Raw genomic sequence first — 13,038 nt, 5'->3', positions numbered from 1 at the left:
CTTCTATCTTGAAGACATCCGACGCGGAGCATACTCTTCCATCCGATGGCGACTGAAGAATGAAGGTTCCTTTAAGTGACGTCATCCAAGAATCCTATCAGCCAATCGGAATTAAGGTAGGAAAAATCTGATTGGCTTATTCAATCAGCCAATCGGATTGAAGCTCAATCCGATTGGCTGATCCAATCAGCCAATCGGATTGACCTAGCATTCTATTGGCTGATCGGAACAGCCAATAGAATGCAAGGTCAATCCGATTGGCTGATTGGATCAGCCAATCGGATTGAGTTTCAATCCGATTGGCTGATTGAATCAGCCAATCAGATTTTTCCTACCTTAATTTCGATTGGCTGATAGAATCCTATCAGCCAATCGGAATTCGAGGGACACCATCTTGGATGACATCCCTTAAAGGAACCTTCATTCGTCGTTAGTCCGTCGGGCCAGAAGGATGTTCCGCGTCGGAAGTCTGGAAGATGGAGTCGCGGTTTGATGAAGATAGAAGACACCGCTTGGATGAAGACTTCTACCGGATGGAGGACCTCTTCTGCCCCGCTTGGATGAAGACTTCTACCGGATGGAGGACCTCTTCTTGCTCCGCTTGGATGAAGAATTCGGCTCGGCTGGGTGAATACGACTCAAGGTAGGGAGATCTTCAGGGGGTAAGTGTTAGATTTTTAAGGGGGGTTTGGGTGGGTTAGAGTAGGGGTATGTGGGTGGTGGGTTTTAATGTTGGGGGGGTTTGTATTTTTTTTTACAGGTAAAAGAGCTGATTACTTTGGGGCAATGCCCGCAAAAAGCCATTTAAGGGCTGGTAAAAAAGCTGGTTACTTTGTAATTTAGAATAGGGTAGGGCATTTTTTTTATTTTGGGGGGCTTTATTATTTTATTAGGGGGCTTAGATTAGGTGTAATTAGTTTAAACTTCTTGTAATTCTTTTTTATTTTCTGTTATTTAGTGTTTGTTTTTTTTGTACTATAGTTTAGTTTATTTAATTGAATTTAATTTTAGGTAATTGTAGTTATTTTATTTAATTGATGATAGTGTAGTGTTAGGTTTAATTGTAAATTAGGTTAGGATTTATTTTACAGGTAATTTTGTAAGTATTTTAGCTAGGTAGCTATTAAATAGTTAATAGCTATTTAATAACTATTGTACCTGGTTAAAATAAATACAAAGTTGCCTGTAAAATAAAATTAAATCCTAAAATAGCTACAATATAATTATTAATTATATTGTAGCTATCTTAGGGTTCATTTTACAGGTAAGTATTTATTTTTAAATAGGAATAATTTAGTTAATAATAGTAAGTTTTATTTAGATTTATTTAAATAATATTAAAGTTAGGGGGGTGTTAGTGTTAGACTTAGGTTTAGGGGTTAATAAGTTTAATATAGGTGGCGGCGGTATAGGGGGGCAGGATAGGGGTTAATAAGTTTAATATAGGTGGCGGCGGGGTCCGGGGGCGGCGGTTTAGGGGTTAAACATTTAATTTAGTTGCGACGGGGTCCGGGAGCAGCAGTTTAGGGGTTAATGAGTTTAATGTAGGTGGCGTCGGTGTAGTGGGCGGCAGGATAGGAGTTAATAAATGTAATGTAGGTGGCGATGGGCTCCGGGTGCGGCGGTTTAGGGGTTAAACAATTTATTTAGTTGCGGCGGGGTCCGGGATCCGCAGGATAGGGGTTAATAACTTTAATATAGGTGGTGGCGGTATAGGAGGGGGCAGATTAGGGGTTAATAGGTAAAATGTAGGTGGCGGCGGGGTCCAGGAGCGGCGGTTTAGCGGGTAATAACTTTATTTAGGTGCGGGGGCTCCGGGAGCGGCGGTTTAGGGGGTAAAACAGTGTAGTTTAGTGTGGGTGCTTAGTGACAGGCTAGCAAGAAAGCTGCGAAGAAGCCGATGAGCAGCGAGATCAATGACTGTCAGTTAACAACAGTCCGCTTCTCATCGCTCCATACTTGGTGCGCGGCTTCTTGACAGCTTTCTTGATAACTTTGGCGAACGTATTCAGGTCCATGGCAGCGATGGTAGGCAAGCTTAGGTGAGCGTATTGGGGCGGCGAATGCAGGAAAGTAGACGGCTTCATACATAGAGGCCAAAGTTGCCTGTAAAATAAATATAAATCCTAAGATGGCTACAATGTAACTATTAGTTATATTGTAGCTAGCTTAGGGTTTATTTTACAGGTAAGTATTTAGTTTTAAATAGGAATAATTTAGTTAATTATAGTAAATTTATTTAGATGTATTTAAATTATATTAAAGTTAGGGGGGTGTTAGGGTTAGACTTAGGTTTAGGGGTTAATAAATTTATTATAGTGGCGGCGACGTTGGCGGCGGCGGCAGATTAGGGGTTAATAAATTTAATATAGTTGCGGCGACGTTGGGGGGGCATATTAGGGGTTAATAAATAAAATGTAGGGTTCGGCGATGTTGGGGGCATCAGATTAGGGGTTCATAAGTATAATGTAGGTGGAGGCGGTGTCCGGAGCGGCAGATTAGGGGTTAATAATATAATGTAGGTGGCGACGATGTCGGGGGCGGCAGATTAGGGGTTACTAAGTGTAAGATTAGGGGTGTTTAGACTCGGGGTTCATGTTAGGGTGTTAGGTGTAGACATAACTTTTATTTCCCCATAGGAAACCATGGGGCTGCGTTAGGAGCTGAATGCTGCTTTTTTGCAGGTGTTAGTTTTTTTTTTAGCCAGCTCAGCCCCATTGTTTCCTATGGGGAAATCGTGCACAAGCACGTTCAGCCAGCTCACCGCTGACTTAAGGGGCGGGAAGAGAGCTGTTTAGGAGGGATCAGGGGGTCTGATGTGTCAGATGGGAGGGTGATCTCTACACTAAAGCTAAAATTAACCCTGCAAGCTCCCTACAAGCTACCTAATTAACCCCTTCACTGCTAGCCATAATACACATGTGATGCGCAGCGGAATTTAGCGGCATTATAATTACCAAAAAGTAATGCCAAAGCCATATATGTCTGCTATTTGTGAACAAAGGGGATCCCAGAGAAGCATTTACAACCATTTGTGCCATAATTGCACAAGCTGTTTGTAAATAATTTCAGTGAGAAACCAACGTCTAGATTAGGAGTCTTGCGTTAGCCTTAAAAAGCAGCATTGAGGGGTCCCAACGCTGCTTTTTAACGCCTCTGGTATTACGAGTCAGGCAGGTACAGGTGAACCGCTCACTTTTTTTCCGCGATTTTCGCATACCGCAAATCCCCTTATGTCAATTGCGTATCTTATCTTTTTAATGGGATTTTCCTAATGCCGGTATTACGATTGCTGGAAAAAGTGAGCGGTAGACCCTCTCCTGTCCAGACTCCTACTGCATTTAAAAGTCAGTAGTTAAGAGTTTTATGGGCTAACGCCGTAACATAAAACTCTTAACTAAAGTGCTAGAAAGTACACTAACACCCATAAACTACCTATTATCCCCTAAACCGAGCCCCCCCCCCCCACATTGCAAACACTTAAATAAAATTTTTAAACCGCCGCACTCCCGCCTCGCAAAAACAAGTTACATTTTATTAACCCCTAATCTGCCATCCCTAACATCGCCGACACCTATCTACATTTATTAACCCCTAATCTGCCACCCCCAACGTCGCCACTACTATATTAAATTTATTAACCCCTAAACCTAAGTCTAACCCTAAATATAACCCCCCTAACTTAAATATAATTTAAATAAAACAAAATAAAATTACTACAATTAAATAAATTAATCCTATTTAAAACTAAATACTTAATAGCTACAATATAACTAATAGTTACATTGTAGCTAGCTTAGGAGTTATATTTATTTTACAGGCAACTTTGTATTTATTTTAACTAGGTAGAATAGTTATTAAATAGTTATTAACTATTTAATAGCTACCTAGTTAAAATAAGTACAAATTTACATGTAAAATAAATCTTAACCTAAATTACAATTACACCTAACACTACACTATCATTAAATTAATTACATAAACTAACTACAATTAACTACAATTAAATTAAATAAACTAAAGTACAAAAACAAACAAACACTAAATTACAGAAAAAAAAAATAATTACAATTTTTTTAAGCTAATTACACCTACTCTAATCCCCCTAATAAAATAAAAAGCCCCCAAAATAATAAAATTCCCTACCCTATACTATATTACAAATAGCCCTTAAAAGGGCTTTTTGCGGGGCATTGCACCAAAGTAATCAGCTCTTTTACCTGTAAAAAAAAATGCAATACCCCCCCAACATTAAAACCCACCACCCACACAACCAACCCTACTCTAAAACCCACCCAATCCCCCCTTAATAAAACCTAACACTACCCCCTTGAAGATCACCCTACCTTGAGACGTCTTCACCCAGCCGGGCACAAGTGGACCTCCATAGGGGCAGAAGTCTTCATCCAATCCGGCCAGAAGAGGACATCCAGACCGGCAGAAGTCTTCATCCAGACGGCATCTTCTATCTTCTATCTTGAAGACATCCGACGCGGAGCATACTCTTCCATCCGATGGCGACTGAAGAATGAAGGTTCCTTTAAGTGACGTCATCCAAGAATCCTATCAGCCAATCGGAATTAAGGTAGGAAAAATCTGATTGGCTTATTCAATCAGCCAATCGGATTGAAGCTCAATCCGATTGGCTGATCCAATCAGCCAATCGGTTTGACCTAGCATTCTATTGGCTGATCGGAACAGCCAATAGAATGCAAGGTCAATCCGATTGGCTGATTGGATCAGCCAATCGGATTGAAGCTCAATCCGATTGGCTGATTGAATCAGCCAATCAGATTTTTCCTACCTTAATTTCGATTGGCTGATAGAATCCTATCAGCCAATCGGAATTCGAGGGACACCATCTTGGATGACATGCCTTAAAGGAACCTTCATTCGTCGTTAGTCCGTCGGGCCAGAAGGATGTTCCGCGTCGGAAGTCTGGAAGATGGAGTCGCGGTTTGATGAAGATAGAAGACACCGCTTGGATGAAGACTTCTACCGGATGGAGGACCTCTTCTGCCCCGCTTGGATGAAGACTTCTACCGGATGGAGGACCTCTTCTTGCTCCGCTTGGATGAAGAATTCGGCTCGGCTGGGTGAATACGACTCAAGGTAGGGAGATCTTCAGGGGGTAAGTGTTAGATTTTTAAGGGGGGTTTGGGTGGGTTAGAGTAGGGGTATGTGGGTGGTGGGTTTTAATGTTGGGGGGGTTTGTATTTTTTTTTACAGGTAAAAGAGCTGATTACTTTGGGGCAATGCCCGCAAAAAGCCATTTAAGGGCTGGTAAAAAAGCTGATTACTTTGTAATTTAGAATAGGGTAGGGCATTTTTTTATTTTGGGGGGCTTTATTATTTTATTAGGGGGCTTAGATTAGGTGTAATTAGTTTAAACTTCTTGTAATTCTTTTTTATTTTCTGTTATTTAGTGTTTGTTTTTTTGTACTATAGTTTAGTTTATTTAATTGAATTTAATTTTAGGTAATTGTAGTTATTTTATTTAATTGATGATAGTGTAGTGTTAGGTTTAATTGTAAATTAGGTTAGGATTTATTTTACAGGTAATTTTGTAAGTATTTTAGCTAGGTAGCTATTAAATAGTTAATAGCTATTTAATAACTATTGTACCTGGTTAAAATAAATACAAAGTTGCCTGTAAAATAAAATTAAATCCTAAAATAGCTACAATATAATTATTAATTATATTGTAGCTATCTTAGGGTTCATTTTACAGGTAAGTATTTATTTTTAAATAGGAATAATTTAGTTAATAATAGTAAGTTTTATTTAGATTTATTTAAATAATATTAAAGTTAGGGGGGTGTTAGTGTTAGACTTAGGTTTAGGGGTTAATAAGTTTAATATAGGTGGCGGCGGTATAGGGGGGCAGGATAGGGGTTAATAAGTTTAATATAGGTGGCGGCGGGGTCCGGGGGGCGGCGGTTTAGGGGTTAAACATTTAATTTAGTTGCGACGGGGTCCGGGAGCAGCAGTTTAGGGGTTAATGAGTTTAATGTAGGTGGCGTCGGTGTAGTGGGGGGCAAGATAGGAGTTAATAAATGTAATGTAGGTGGCGATGGGCTCCGGGTGCGGCGGTTTAGGGGTTAAACAATTTATTTAGTTGCGGCGGGGTCCGGGATCCGCAGGATAGGGGTTAATAACTTTAATATAGGTGGTGGCGGTATAGGAGGCGGCAGATTAGGGGTTAATAGGTAAAATGTAGGTGGCGGCGGGGTCCAGGAGCGGCGGTTTAGCGGGTAATAACTTTATTTAGGTGCGGGGGCTCCGGGAGCGGCGGTTTAGGGGGTAAAACAGTGTAGTTTAGTGTGGGTGCTTAGTGACAGGCTAGCAAGAAAGCTGCGAAGAAGCCGATGAGCAGCGAGATCAATGACTGTCAGTTAACAACAGTCCGCTTCTCATCGCTCCATACTTGGTGCGCGGCTTCTTGACAGCTTTCTTGATAACTTTGGCGAACGTATTCAGGTCCATGGCAGCGATGGTAGGCAAGCTTAGGTGAGCGTATTGGGGCGGCGAATGCAGGAAAGTAGACGGCTTCATACATAGAGGCCAAAGTTGCCTGTAAAATAAATATAAATCCTAAGATGGCTACAATGTAACTATTAGTTATATTGTAGCTAGCTTAGGGTTTATTTTACAGGTAAGTATTTAGTTTTAAATAGGAATAATTTAGTTAATTATAGTAAATTTATTTAGATGTATTTAAATTATATTAAAGTTAGGGGGGTGTTAGGGTTAGACTTAGGTTTAGGGGTTAATAAATTTATTATAGTGGCGGCGACGTTGGCGGCGGCGGCAGATTAGGGGTTAATAAATTTAATATAGTTGCGGCGACGTTGGGGGGGCATATTAGGGGTTAATAAATAAAATGTAGGGTTCGGCGATGTTGGGGGCATCAGATTAGGGGTTCATAAGTATAATGTAGGTGGAGGCGGTGTCCGGAGCGGCAGATTAGGGGTTAATAATATAATGTAGGTGGCGACGATGTCGGGGGCGGCAGATTAGGGGTTACTAAGTGTAAGATTAGGGGTGTTTAGACTCGGGGTTCATGTTAGGGTGTTAGGTGTAGACATAACTTTTATTTCCCCATAGGAAACCATGGGGCTGCGTTAGGAGCTGAATGCTGCTTTTTTGCAGGTGTTAGTTTTTTTTTTAGCCAGCTCAGCCCCATTGTTTCCTATGGGGAAATCGTGCACAAGCACGTTCAGCCAGCTCACCGCTGACTTAAGGGGCGGGAAGAGAGCTGTTTAGGAGGGATCAGGGGGTCTGATGTGTCAGATGGGAGGGTGATCTCTACACTAAAGCTAAAATTAACCCTGCAAGCTCCCTACAAGCTACCTAATTAACCCCTTCACTGCTAGCCATAATACACATGTGATGCGCAGCGGAATTTAGCGGCATTATAATTACCAAAAAGTAATGCCAAAGCCATATATGTCTGCTATTTGTGAACAAAGGGGATCCCAGAGAAGCATTTACAACCATTTGTGCCATAATTGCACAAGCTGTTTGTAAATAATTTCAGTGAGAAACCAACGTCTAGATTAGGAGTCTTGCGTTAGCCTTAAAAAGCAGCATTGAGGGGTCCCAACGCTGCTTTTTAACGCCTCTGGTATTACGAGTCAGGCAGGTACAGGTGAACCGCTCACTTTTTTTCCGCGATTTTCGCATACCGCAAATCCCCTTATGTCAATTGCGTATCTTATCTTTTTAATGGGATTTTCCTAATGCCGGTATTACGATTGCTGGAAAAAGTGAGCGGTAGACCCTCTCCTGTCCAGACTCCTACTGCATTTAAAAGTCAGTAGTTAAGAGTTTTATGGGCTAACGCCGTAACATAAAACTCTTAACTAAAGTGCTAGAAAGTACACTAACACCCATAAACTACCTATTATCCCCTAAACCGAGCCCCCCCCCCACATTGCAAACACTTAAATAAAATTTTTAACCCCTAATCTGCCGACCGGACATCGCCGCCACTGTAATAAATATATTAACCCATAAACCGCCGCACTCCCGCCTCGCAAAAACAAGTTACATTTTATTAACCCCTAATCTGCCATCCCTAACATCGCCGACACCTATCTACATTTATTAACCCCTAATCTGCCACCCCCAACGTCGCCACTACTATATTAAATTTATTAACCCCTAAACCTAAGTCTAACCCTAAATATAACCCCCCTAACTTAAATATAATTTAAATAAAACAAAATAAAATTACTACAATTAAATAAATTAATCCTATTTAAAACTAAATACTTAATAGCTACAATATAACTAATAGTTACATTGTAGCTAGCTTAGGAGTTATATTTATTTTACAGGCAACTTTGTATTTATTTTAACTAGGTAGAATAGTTATTAAATAGTTATTAACTATTTAATAGCTACCTAGTTAAAATAAGTACAAATTTACATGTAAAATAAATCTTAACCTAAATTACAATTACACCTAACACTACACTATCATTAAATTAATTACATAAACTAACTACAATTAACTACAATTAAATTAAATAAACTAAAGTACAAAAACAAACAAACACTAAATTACAGAAAAAAAAAATAATTACAATTTTTTTAAGCTAATTACACCTACTCTAATCCCCCTAATAAAATAAAAAGCCCCCAAAATAATAAAATTCCCTACCCTATACTATATTACAAATAGCCCTTAAAAGGGCTTTTTGCGGGGCATTGCACCAAAGTAATCAGCTCTTTTACCTGTAAAAAAAAATGCAATACCCCCCCAACATTAAAACCCACCACCCACACAACCAACCCTACTCTAAAACCCACCCAATCCCCCCTTAATAAAACCTAACACTACCCCCTTGAAGATCACCCTACCTTGAGACGTCTTCACCCAGCCGGGCACAAGTGGACCTCCATAGGGGCAGAAGTCTTCATCCAATCCGGCCAGAAGAGGACATCCAGACCGGCAGAAGTCTTCATCCAGACGGCATCTTCTATCTTCTATCTTGAAGACATCCGACGCGGAGCATACTCTTCCATCCGATGGCGACTGAAGAATGAAGGTTCCTTTAAGTGACGTCATCCAAGAATCCTATCAGCCAATCGGAATTAAGGTAGGAAAAATCTGATTGGCTTATTCAATCAGCCAATCGGATTGAAGCTCAATCCGATTGGCTGATCCAATCAGCCAATCGGTTTGACCTAGCATTCTATTGGCTGATCGGAACAGCCAATAGAATGCAAGGTCAATCCGATTGGCTGATTGGATCAGCCAATCGGATTGAGTTTCAATCCGATTGGCTGATTGAATCAGCCAATCAGATTTTTCCTACCTTAATTTCGATTGGCTGATAGAATCCTATCAGCCAATCGGAATTCGAGGGACACCATCTTGGATGACATGCCTTAAAGGAACCTTCATTCGTCGTTAGTCCGTCGGGCCAGAAGGATGTTCCGCGTCGGAAGTCTGGAAGATGGAGTCGCGGTTTGATGAAGATAGAAGACACCGCTTGGATGAAGACTTCTACCGGATGGAGGACCTCTTCTGCCCCGCTTGGATGAAGACTTCTACCGGATGGAGGACCTCTTCTTGCTCCGCTTGGATGAAGAATTCGGCTCGGCTGGGTGAATACGACTCAAGGTAGGGAGATCTTCAGGGGGTAAGTGTTAGATTTTTAAGGGGGGTTTGGGTGGGTTAGAGTAGGGGTATGTGGGTGGTGGGTTTTAATGTTGGGGGGGTTTGTATTTTTTTTTACAGGTAAAAGAGCTGATTACTTTGGGGCAATGCCCGCAAAAAGCCATTTAAGGGCTGGTAAAAAAGCTGATTACTTTGTAATTTAGAATAGGGTAGGGCATTTTTTTATTTTGGGGGGCTTTATTATTTTATTAGGGGGCTTAGATTAGGTGTAATTAGTTTAAACTTCTTGTAATTCTTTTTTATTTTCTGTTATTTAGTGTTTGTTTTTTTGTACTATAGTTTAGTTTATTTAATTGAATTTAATTTTAGGTAATTGTAGTTATTTTATTTAATTGATGATAGTGTAGTGTTAGGTTTAATTGTAAATTAGGTTAGGATTTATTTTACAGGTAATTTTGTAAGTATTTTAGCTAGGTAGCTATTAAATAGTTAATAGCTATTTAATAACTATTGTACCTGGTTAAAATAAATACAAAGTTGCCTGTAAAATAAAATTAAATCCTAAAATAGCTACAATATAATTATTAATTATATTGTAGCTATCTTAGGGTTCATTTTACAGGTAAGTATTTATTTTTAAATAGGAATAATTTAGTTAATAATAGTAAGTTTTATTTAGATTTATTTAAATAATATTAAAGTTAGGGGGGTGTTAGTGTTAGACTTAGGTTTAGGGGTTAATAAGTTTAATATAGGTGGCGGCGGTATAGGGGGGCAGGATAGGGGTTAATAAGTTTAATATAGGTGGCGGCGGGGTCCGGGGGGCGGCGGTTTAGGGGTTAAACATTTAATTTAGTTGCGACGGGGTCCGGGAGCAGCAGTTTAGGGGTTAATGAGTTTAATGTAGGTGGCGTCGGTGTAGTGGGGGGCAAGATAGGAGTTAATAAATGTAATGTAGGTGGCGATGGGCTCCGGGTGCGGCGGTTTAGGGGTTAAACAATTTATTTAGTTGCGGCGGGGTCCGGGATCCGCAGGATAGGGGTTAATAACTTTAATATAGGTGGTGGCGGTATAGGAGGCGGCAGATTAGGGGTTAATAGGTAAAATGTAGGTGGCGGCGGGGTCCAGGAGCGGCGGTTTAGCGGGTAATAACTTTATTTAGGTGCGGGGGCTCCGGGAGCGGCGGTTTAGGGGGTAAAACAGTGTAGTTTAGTGTGGGTGCTTAGTGACAGGCTAGCAAGAAAGCTGCGAAGAAGCCGATGAGCAGCGAGATCAATGACTGTCAGTTAACAACAGTCCGCTTCTCATCGCTCCATACTTGGTGCGCGGCTTCTTGACAGCTTTCTTGATAACTTTGGCGAACGTATTCAGGTCCATGGCAGCGATGGTAGGCAAGCTTAGGTGAGCGTATTGGGGCGGCGAATGCAGGAAAGTAGACGGCTTCATACATAGAGGCCAAAGTTGCCTGTAAAATAAATATAAATCCTAAGATGGCTACAATGTAACTATTAGTTATATTGTAGCTAGCTTAGGGTTTATTTTACAGGTAAGTATTTAGTTTTAAATAGGAATAATTTAGTTAATTATAGTAAATTTATTTAGATGTATTTAAATTATATTAAAGTTAGGGGGGTGTTAGGGTTAGACTTAGGTTTAGGGGTTAATAAATTTATTATAGTGGCGGCGACGTTGGCGGCGGCGGCAGATTAGGGGTTAATAAATTTAATATAGTTGCGGCGACGTTGGGGGGGCATATTAGGGGTTAATAAATAAAATGTAGGGTTCGGCGATGTTGGGGGCATCAGATTAGGGGTTCATAAGTATAATGTAGGTGGAGGCGGTGTCCGGAGCGGCAGATTAGGGGTTAATAATATAATGTAGGTGGCGACGATGTCGGGGGCGGCAGATTAGGGGTTACTAAGTGTAAGATTAGGGGTGTTTAGACTCGGGGTTCATGTTAGGGTGTTAGGTGTAGACATAACTTTTATTTCCCCATAGGAAACCATGGGGCTGCGTTAGGAGCTGAATGCTGCTTTTTTGCAGGTGTTAGTTTTTTTTTTAGCCAGCTCAGCCCCATTGTTTCCTATGGGGAAATCGTGCACAAGCGCGTTCAGCCAGCTCACCGCTGACTTAAGCAACGCTGGTATTAAGGTGAGATGTGGAGCTAAATTTTGCTCAACGCTCACTTTTCTGAGGCTAACGCCGGCTTGCAGAAAACTCGTAATACCAGCGTTGTCTTAAGTGAGCGGTGAGAAAAAAAGGCTTGTTAGCACCACACACCATTACAGACAAAAACTCGTAATCTAGCCGCAAGTTTGTGAAAAAGGGAACAATTTTTTTTATTTGATCGCATTTGGTGGTGAAATGGTGGCATGAAATATACCAAAATGGGCCTAGATCCATACTTTGGGTTGTCTACTACACTACACTAAAGCTAAAATTAACCCTACAAGCTCCCCTATTAACCCCATGCACTGCTGGTTATAATACACGTTTTGTGAGCAGCGGCATTTAGCGGCATTCTAATTACCAAAAAGCAATATATGTCTGCTATTTCTGAACAAAGGGGATCCCAGAGAAGCATTTACAACCATTTGTGCCATAATTGCACAAGCTGTTTGTAAATAATTTCAGTGAGAAACCTAAAATTGTGAAAAATTTTACGTTATTTTTTATTTGATCGCATTTGGCGGTGAAATGGTGGCATGAAATATACCTAAATGGGCCTAGATCAATACTCTGGGTTGTCTACTATACTACATTAAAGGTAAAATTACCCCAAAAAGCTCCCTACATGCTCCCTAATTAACCCTTTCACTGCTGGGCATAATACACGTGTGGTGCACAGTGGCATTTAGCGGCCTTCTAATTTCCAAAAAGCTTCGCCAAAGCCATATATTTCTGCTATTTCTGAACAAAGGGGATCTCAGAGAAGAATTTACAACCATTTATGCCATAATTGCACAAGCTGTTTGTAAATAATTTCAGTGAGAAACCTAAAGTTTGTGAAACAATTTGTGAAAAAGTGAACGATTCTTTTTATTTGATCGCATTTGGCGGTGAAATGGTGGCATGAAATATACCAAAATGGGCCTAGATCAATACTTTGGGATATCTTCTAAAAAAAATATATACATGTCAATGGATATTCAGAGATTCCTGAAAGACATCAGTGTTCCAATGTAACTAGCACTAATTTTGAAAAGAAAGTGGTTTGGAAATAGCAAAGTGCTACTTGTATTTATGGCCCTATAACTTGCAAAAAAAGCAAAGAACATGTAAACACTGGGTATTTCAAAACTCAGGACAAAATTTACAAACTATTTAGCATGGGTAATTTTTGCTGGTTGTAGATGTGTAACAGATTTTGGGGGTCAAAGTTAGAAAAAGTGTGTTTTTTCCATTTT

This window comes from Bombina bombina, chromosome 4 (genome assembly GCF_027579735.1).
Source record: "Bombina bombina isolate aBomBom1 chromosome 4, aBomBom1.pri, whole genome shotgun sequence".
Classification (NCBI taxonomy): domain Eukaryota; kingdom Metazoa; phylum Chordata; class Amphibia; order Anura; family Bombinatoridae; genus Bombina; species Bombina bombina.
This window is presented reverse-complemented; position numbering follows the sequence as displayed.